This window comes from Panthera tigris, chromosome E1 (assembly GCF_018350195.1).
Source record: "Panthera tigris isolate Pti1 chromosome E1, P.tigris_Pti1_mat1.1, whole genome shotgun sequence".
NCBI lineage: Eukaryota > Metazoa > Chordata > Mammalia > Carnivora > Felidae > Panthera > Panthera tigris.
The window spans coordinates 21,248,791-21,257,151 of NC_056673.1; the positions used below are offsets into that span (position 1 = coordinate 21,248,791).

Sequence of the window (8,361 nt, forward strand, 5' to 3'; positions counted from 1 at the left end):
TTTTCCACTCTGCCACCCAGTTGCTCAAGCCAAAATCCTTCATTCAAGCCTTTCATCTTCATTCTTCCTGGTAGACCCCTCTTTGAAATATGTCCAGAATCTGGCAGTTCCCAACCCCTTCGAGGCTACCACCCCATCCCACCGTCTCACCCTGGACCCCTGCTTCTCCCCACATCCACCCTTGTAGCCCTGTGCTCTCATTTTTGCACAGCAGCCAGCCAGACCTGCTCACAGCTTTCAGATCCCATCTCTCTTCTGAGGGAGAAACCCCAGAGGCTCCCCCACTCACTCAGAGTCCAAAAACTGCATCTCCCAACAACAAGCCCTCTGATTCTCCTCCTGCCCTTGCTCTCTGTGCTTCAGCCACACGGGCCTCCCCTGTCTCAGGACCTTTGCACAGGCTGGTCCCTCTGCCTCCCCTGACGTGGCCGCAGGGCTCATGCTCTCACTCCCTGTAGGTCCCTGATCAAATGTCACCTCTTCCTTACTCCCTTCTCTGTTCTCCTCATATGAAATAGCTAATTGGCTCTCTGCTCAGATACTTTTGACCTCACTGAGCCTGCTTTATGTTTCTCTTCCTTTAGCTCTTATCTCTACCTGGCATATGTGGCCACTGCTATTTTCCAGCTGCTGCAGTGCACAAAGCCAAGGGGCACCATTTGCTGTACAGAGGCCACCAGGAGAGCACCACCTCCATGTGCACAGGGTAGGAATGCTGTTCACTTAGACTCACTGCTGTAGCTCCAGCACTAGGACCAGACCAGGAAATACCTGTGGAATGAAGCTTACCCCTTCTCTTTCCTGCACCTTCTACCCTGCATCTTTCTCTTCGGTATTTTTTCCTCTTAAGTGCACTCTAGAATCCTTCCAGGGCTCTGAGAGCCCTTTCCCATTACCTCTTGGTGTTGCAGAAAGGGAGCCGGAAGGGACCGAGCCTGAAATGCGTTTTTAAAATTCCCACGCCAGCCCTTCCCCTGACTCCACGTCCCCCCACCCCCATCTCCAGAAGCCCCATCCTCTCCTCCACGTGCCAGGCTGTTCTCTGCCCGCCCAGCAGGAACGAAGTTACCGTTGTCATCCTTTGTGGTGACTGGTTGCCATGGCAACAGGGACACCAGCCATCCACAGAGCTCTGGGTCAATGTGCACCTGGGGTTTAGTTAGGTAGCCCTGGTGGTGGTGGGAGCGGCTGGGGGTGGGGGAAGTCAGATTGCTGTAAGGGCGTTCCCTTGAAGCAGGCATCTGAGAAGGGGATAGCCTTGAAATCTTCCCCTCCCCTGACTCCGGAGCCAAATCAGGACTCCAGGACAATGGCACATGTGATTACACGTCACTTGGAAGGAGCACGACCCTCACACAGTGGCGCAGGTAACTGCGAGGGAGGCTGCATGCGGTCAGTTGCAGCCCCTGGGAAAGGTATTCCATGTAGCATGGCCCTGTTGGGTCTACTGGGACTTGGCTGACCTGGCCCAGGACACAGAAGAGTAGACAGAAGGAGAAATGGACAAGAGGGAAAAGAAACGCATAGCAAAGTGAAGAAATGGGGCCACTTACATGGCTAAACCCAGACGTGGCCCCGCTTAACCACTAGAGTCAAGTCCCATAAGAAGCCTGACTAGATTCTACATCCTTCCCCTGGCATAAACAGGTTACGTTGACCTGGCTATATGGGTTAATATATTGGCTTAGGTACTGTTAGTTGCTATAAAAGGTAAACTCCCAAATCTCAGTGATTTGGGTCAACAGATGTTTATTCTGCACTCCACATAAAGAGTAATCAGCATCTTTAAAGGCAGGGGAAAAGAGAAGCACTCAGGGACCCAGGGTGATACAGGGGGCTTCCAAAGTTGACCTGGCCCTCGACACCCAGCAGATAGCCTGTGAGGAAGAGTAGAGGGTCACACGGGCATCTTGGGGGGCCACATCTGGGAGTGGGCAATATCATTCTGCCCACATTCCAGAGGCCACAACTTCATCACCTAGCTTTGTCTAATTGCAAGGATGTCTGGAAATGTGTCGTCTAGCTGTGTGGCCAGGAAGAAAAGGAAACCCGTTTGATAAATGGTCTCTACCACAAGCTGGAATGAATCCTGGCCCTGCAGGCAGCAGGCAGTGTCTAAAAGGAGTGGACGGGAGGTGGATAGTTGCCCAAAGCCAAATGGGAGGGTGCCCCAGGGGTACAAACAGCACGCAGTGCCATAACCAGTCAGGCTTAGAATCAAGACTGGCCTCCCTCCAGAACCTTTGGTTATTTATATCATGAAGGTTCTGCCCACAGGAGCTTCCGGGGTGTTGACAGAAGGAAGGAGGGGAGAATGAAGCAGGTAGGGGGGCAGTGGGGAGGGTATGGAAAGCAGTGGTGACAAAAAGCGTTTGTAGCTAGCCACTGGAACTCTTGCCTTAGCCCTCGGGTCACGCTAGCTTTACCCGCCACATGGCACTCCTCTGGAGTGACATACCATCCTCCCGGAGCCCAGAGGGGTGCTCAGGATTAATGTGCACATCCGTACGTGGGGGAAGCCAGGAGTGGAACAAATAAAATCACAGCAGACTCCAGGACCCTCAGGCGAAAAGCACAGGGCATCCTACCCAAGGGGTCCTCACTGGTGAGCACAGAGCACAGTGACAGGCTGGAGAGCCAGGGGATCTGAGGAAGGCCACATTAGACTCATCTTGGACCTTTCTAGAAAGACCCAAGCCCCATCCCAGGCCTTTGAAGTCAGACTTTTCAGAGGTGAGGCTCCAGTATGAAAAAGATCCCGCCCCCCAAAAAACCTGTTCATTCTTTTTTTTTTCTAATGTTTATTATTTTTGAGAGAGAGAGAGACAGAGAGCAAACAGGGAAGGGGCAGAGAGAGAGGGAGACACAGAATCGGAAGCAGGCTCCAGGCTCTGAGCTGTCAGCACAGAGCCCAACGTGGGGCTCAAACCCACAGACAGCGAGATCATGACCTGAGCCGAAGTCGGCTGCTCAACTGACTGAGCCACCCAGGCGCCCCAAAACCTATCAATTCTATGGATGGGGAAATGAGGCTCACAGAGGAGAAAGATAATTTCCCCAAAGCCAAAATACTAATTGGAAGCAGAGCGGACCTAGAACTCTCTTCTCATGTCTGCTAGGCACTATCTGTCCCACTGCTGTAACTGACACACATACACACACACACACACACACACATGTACTCACATACAAACTCACACACTCACACAGACAGATGTTCACACACTCAGGTGTGTGTGCACACCAAATGAGCACACACACACACACACACACACACACCCCTAAGCCCTCAGGAACCCAGTGGACTCATAATCTCCTGCAGAAACTCTGACACTCAGGCAGTTGGAGGCTGATTTAGCTGCATGTTCCCATAATTGATCCTGCAGCTTGCACGGATCTAATCCATATTTATCATTTCACGTCGGGCAAACAGTACCTTCTGTGCCTGCTGGTGCTGCAAGAGCCTTCGCTGGAGTTTGCATATATGGAAGTGGCTCTCCACCCCAGGAGTAGCCCCAGAGAGAAGACCCCTTTCATCTTTGAGAATGGCAGTATTTTCCTTGAATGGCCCCCCACACACACACAACAGGGTCCATTTAGAAACCCTCGGTAATATGCAAAAATGGATTGGGAGTGAAATCCCTGGTCTGAACTATAAGAAGTCTGAATTACAGAGAACTTAAAAAAATGTTTATTTATTTGGAGAGAGAGAGAGAGAGAGAGAGAGAGAGAGAGAGAGAGAGAGAGAATGTGCAGGGAAGGGGCAAAGAGACAGGGGGAGAGAGAGAACCCCAAGCACCATCGGTGCAGAGCTAGATGCGGGGCTCCATCCCACAAACCGTAAGATCATGACCTGAGCCAAAATCAAGAGTCAGACGCTTAACCAACTGAGCCACCCAGGCGCCCCTGAATTACAGAGAACTTTTAAATACAGCAGTTTTTAACTGTTTTCAATGCATTCAGGAATAAAATGGACAGATAGGGAGCAAAATGAGCCCAATTAGAGGCACTTTGGGGACCACTTTAATGAATAGTAGAGAAAGTCCCGTATAATTAGCATGCTTTGTGCTGCTAAGTTAGTATTCCACGTTGAAAACCAATTCTTTTTTTTTAACTGAAGATAATAGTTTGGAGGTGAGGGACAACATACACTATTCCTTTGCATGTGGAACAATTAATGTGCCTATAATAATAAAGCAGTTACACAGACCAGATTATCAATCACACTAGCCAAGGAGATTCTAGACCCCATGCAAACCTAGGACATAGCATTCCCTGATTCCCTGGCAGCCTAGGGATGTTCATGCTCACTCCCTCCTGTCTCAGGCACAGTGTTCCTTGTCCAGGATGTTTCTGTCCCCTTCTTCCTGCACTCCTGACTCCCCTGGGCAAGCAGCACAGGTGCAGAATGTATTACAATAACACCGCTGTGAGAATGCCATTGATTTCCCACTCCCGGTCTCTGCTTTAATCCACATTTTTATTAAACTTTTTTTGTGTAGGAAAGAATATTTAGGGAAAACCATGAAGGACTGTCAGGCGATGTTATTAGTCTTCTCAGCTCCCGCCAACGAGCTGTTCCAGGGCAGAAATATTTGCCATTGGGCAGTGGACCCAGGGGCCAGATTGGAAGCGGGAGCTCATTTGGTCAACAGAAGGAAGGATAAAAGACCGCTCTCGAGACGCCAGGAGGACAAGGGGAGCAGCGGTTTCCAATTTATTTCGCTTCTATTGAATGCTTTTTAGAACCCAGCTCCCACATCTGGCAAGCTGGCACCATCCCTCTCTTAGAATCACGGAGGCTTAGAGCTGGGCGGCCCAGAACATCCAAGTCCCTCCGCTCAGTTCTCTTCGGGTCTTTCCAGCCTGCGAGGATCAGGCTGGGTGCTGCCATACACAGAGGAGCTCAGCAGGTGCTTTGCAATCCCCCACTCCCCAAGCTGAGTTCGAGGCTAAGTCCTTAAAGAGGCCCCCACCATGAGCCTGGAACTGCTCCATTGTGATGATGCTGATTCCAGTATTAACCTGGTCTGTGCTGCTTCTTGCTCAACTGTGAAGTGATTGGAGACCAGAAGAAGGATCTTAGCCACCTTTTATCTCCAGTATGTAGCACAGTGCCTGGCACATTACTAGGTGCTCAGAAAATGAATGAATGAGCAAATGGCTGAGTTCACCACATTGCAACTGACAAATCCTGGGGTACTTGCTGAGAGGGAAGAGGAGACATACCCAGGAAAGGCAAGTTGCCTCTAAAGGAGGCACAGCGCCCCAGAGTAGGGTCTGGAGGATCTGAGGACCACCTTGCCTACTACACATTGCATCTTTAGATCGTGGTGCATTATAGTTTCATCCCCAGTTTCTCTATCGGTTTCCTCCCTACCAGCTGGAGTGGTGCTGAGCAGGGAAGTTGTGGGATGTGAGAACAGCAGACCTCTTCCTTGGGGCAGTGGTTTGACCAGCATGTGCTGGACACACACTGAGTCCCCAGCACTGGTTTGGCCCAGTGGGGGTGACGGAGCATTGTGCTGAAAAATCAAGGTGCTTCTGGCCAGGAGGAGCACTAATTAGGATCATAAGACACAGTGGCATAGAAGAACCCGAGAGAGTTTAAAATTTTTTTTTTAACATTTATTTATTTTTGAGACAGAGAGAGACAGAGCATGAACGGGGGAGGAGAAGAGAGAGAGGGAGACACAGAATCAGAAGCAGGCTCCAGGCTCTGGGCCGATGCGGGGCTCGAACTCACAGACCGTGAGATCGTGACCTGAGCTGAAGTCGGACACTCAACCGACTGAGCCACCCAGGCGCCCCGAGAACCCGAGAGAGTTTAGGCAGCAGGCCAACAAGGCTCATGTGACAGAGTGGAAACAAAGACCCAGAAGGTGGAGGAGAGCTCCTAATGCTCTGTGGGTGCTCTCTACTCAGGCATGGCCTCCTGGGGGAATCTGAGGGGATGAAAACATCGGGAAGAAACAGAACCCGGAGGGTGCGTGGGAGGGAGGAAACTCACCCTGGTGGCCACCTGCTAGAACCAGAGCTCCATCTCCTCTAACCCCAGCCTCCCTTCCCTCCGTTCCCACCCTGATTTCCAGGCCAGAGCCTCTTCTCACCCACACCCTCTTCTAGCTGAATTAAGATCTCCCTGAAGGATTCAGATACAGTCTTTGGACAGTGCTTGCTCTTTCCCTTGGGAAGTGGCCATAGTTATATTTTTCTCTTGCATTTTCTGTGTGGTGGTGGTAACAGTGACAATGATGCCAACAGCTCCCAGATGGGGGAAGCAATGGAGACAGCCACCTGTCATGGGGCTCTGCCTTGCAGCTCTCAGTCCACACCAGTCTTGGGCAACTTGTGTTCACAGAGTCCATCCTGGACTCCAGCTAGAGGCTTTGGACCACTGGCTAGAGAAATAGCAGCAAAACTGTGGTCCCAATGAGCTGACCTGTGGTCCCCTGGACACCACATTCTTAGGACATTAGCAAATAGGAACATGTCCCCAGGAGAGGGACCGTCAAATGCAGGGCCCTAAGAGGAATTGCTAGAGGGACTAAGCTGGTTCAACCAGGAGACAAGAAGTTTCTGGGGGTTCTACATGTGGGCTGTTGGGGCACAAGGGGTGGGGCTCGCTCTGTGTCACCCAGAAGGCAGAAGCAGAGTCAATAGGTGGAAGTTATAGGAAATAGAATCAGATCAAGGGAAGGAAGCTGCTAGAACTCTCAGAAGATGAAATTAATGAGGCCAGCAGGATGGAAGCTTTTGTCCCTCCAAACAGAATACCTCTTTGAGCACGGAATCACATAGTTTTCCCATGTATTTACTTCTTTTAATTCTCCACCATCCCCATAAGGAAGTCAGGCTCATTGGCCCCATCTTTAGAGGGTAAGACTGAGATTCAGGGAGGTCAAGTGATTTCCAAGACAATCCCCTCTCCGGAATGGGGCAGAGTTGGGTTTGAAGCTGAGTCTCCTATTCCCAGTCTGGTCCTCCTTCCAATGGGCCCCAAGTCCTGGGTTTAAATACAAGTCTCAGGGATGTTGGAAGGGACTCATGCATTTGCAGATCCTTATATTCAAAGTGGGCTGGAGGTACCTTTCTCCCAGGATTGGTAGCACTGGGGAGCCCTGAGACCCTGTACCAGGCCGCTGCAGTGCTAGGGACTCTAAGACCCTGTTTGCTTTCGTGGGTCCCATGTGGGACTAGGACAAATCTCCTTTGCTCTAAGATTCCCCACAAACTGAGGAGGGGGGAGGACTTTTGTCTTCTCTTTATGTGAGCTACATGGGTATAAAACAGTTATTATCAACTTTCTTACTTCCTCTGCATCTGTCCGTCTTCCCCACCTGTCCAGCCTAATCTTGTTTCCTTCTCTGTCTTTCTATTGCTTGCCTGAGTCTTGGCTCTTTGACCCAAAGACCAAGGATATGATGTCCTTCTCCAGCTCCACCCTGGAACCTCCCCTCCAGCAGCAGGTGCTTCTGGTTCAGCTGCCTGAATGGGGAGGGTCGCTGGGTGATGGGAGTGCGGGGCTGGGGGCTCCATGAACATCCTGCTGCCTAACCAACAGCACCCCTCACCTTCCACCTGACCTGCCATGATGAAATTCTAAACCTCTGGCTTCCCTCCCCACCATATCCCCCTTAGGTGCTGAACTCATCTCTTTACAGTGTAAAACTGGATCATGGCAATCCTGTGCTTAGAAGACATTGGTGGCCTCCCATTGCACTTAAGATAAACCACAGAATCCCTGTCTGCGCCTCTCATCTGTGTACAGCTGCCCGCTTGCTGTCAAGGCCACAGTCAATCCATGGTCACTGCAGCCTCCACTCCACATCCCGAGCACACCAAGGACGTTCCTTCACACAGACTGGAGCCGCTACCCAGCATTCTTTTCATCCAGATCCCTGGTTCCCACTTGGTTCTTCCCTGGCCTATCCTTCAAACACAGGGTTGAATACTCCCCACCTTAGAAGCCTTCTCATGCCCTCCCAGTCTAAACCAGCTCCCCTGGAATCCCCTCCCATTGGATCACCCTCTTCTCCCCTGACTTTATCATAGTTTAGGATTATAGATTCATTTCTGTATTTAGTTATTACATGTTGTCTCTTCTGGAAAGTAAGCTCCACAAAGCAAGGACTGACATCTGTTGGGCCCTGGGTCCCTAGAGGAGCTCACCTCTTGCTTGTAAGGCATATAAAGAAGAAATGAGATGGGGGAGGGAGAGGGAGTGGGGGAAGGGAAGGGAAGACAAAATGTACGTGGGGGAGGAGAAGGCAAGGAGGATGAAGAAAGGAGGAAGGAGCGGGAGGCTGAGGAAAGGAAATGAGGATAAAGGATGGGAGAAGGGCTAACGTCTTCCCAGCT

General features: G+C 50.9%; 1 long non-coding RNA gene across 1 annotated transcript; it reads left to right on the forward strand.

Annotated features, from left to right (window-relative positions):
* The first annotated feature begins 1,159 nt into the window (after window positions 1-1,159).
* On the forward strand, window positions 1,160-8,116 carry LOC122233777. Its single transcript, XR_006211502.1, has 2 exons — window positions 1,160-1,367; window positions 7,642-8,116. It is a non-coding gene; the product is annotated as an uncharacterized LOC122233777 (long non-coding RNA).
* Window positions 8,117-8,361: the final 245 nt, after the last annotated feature.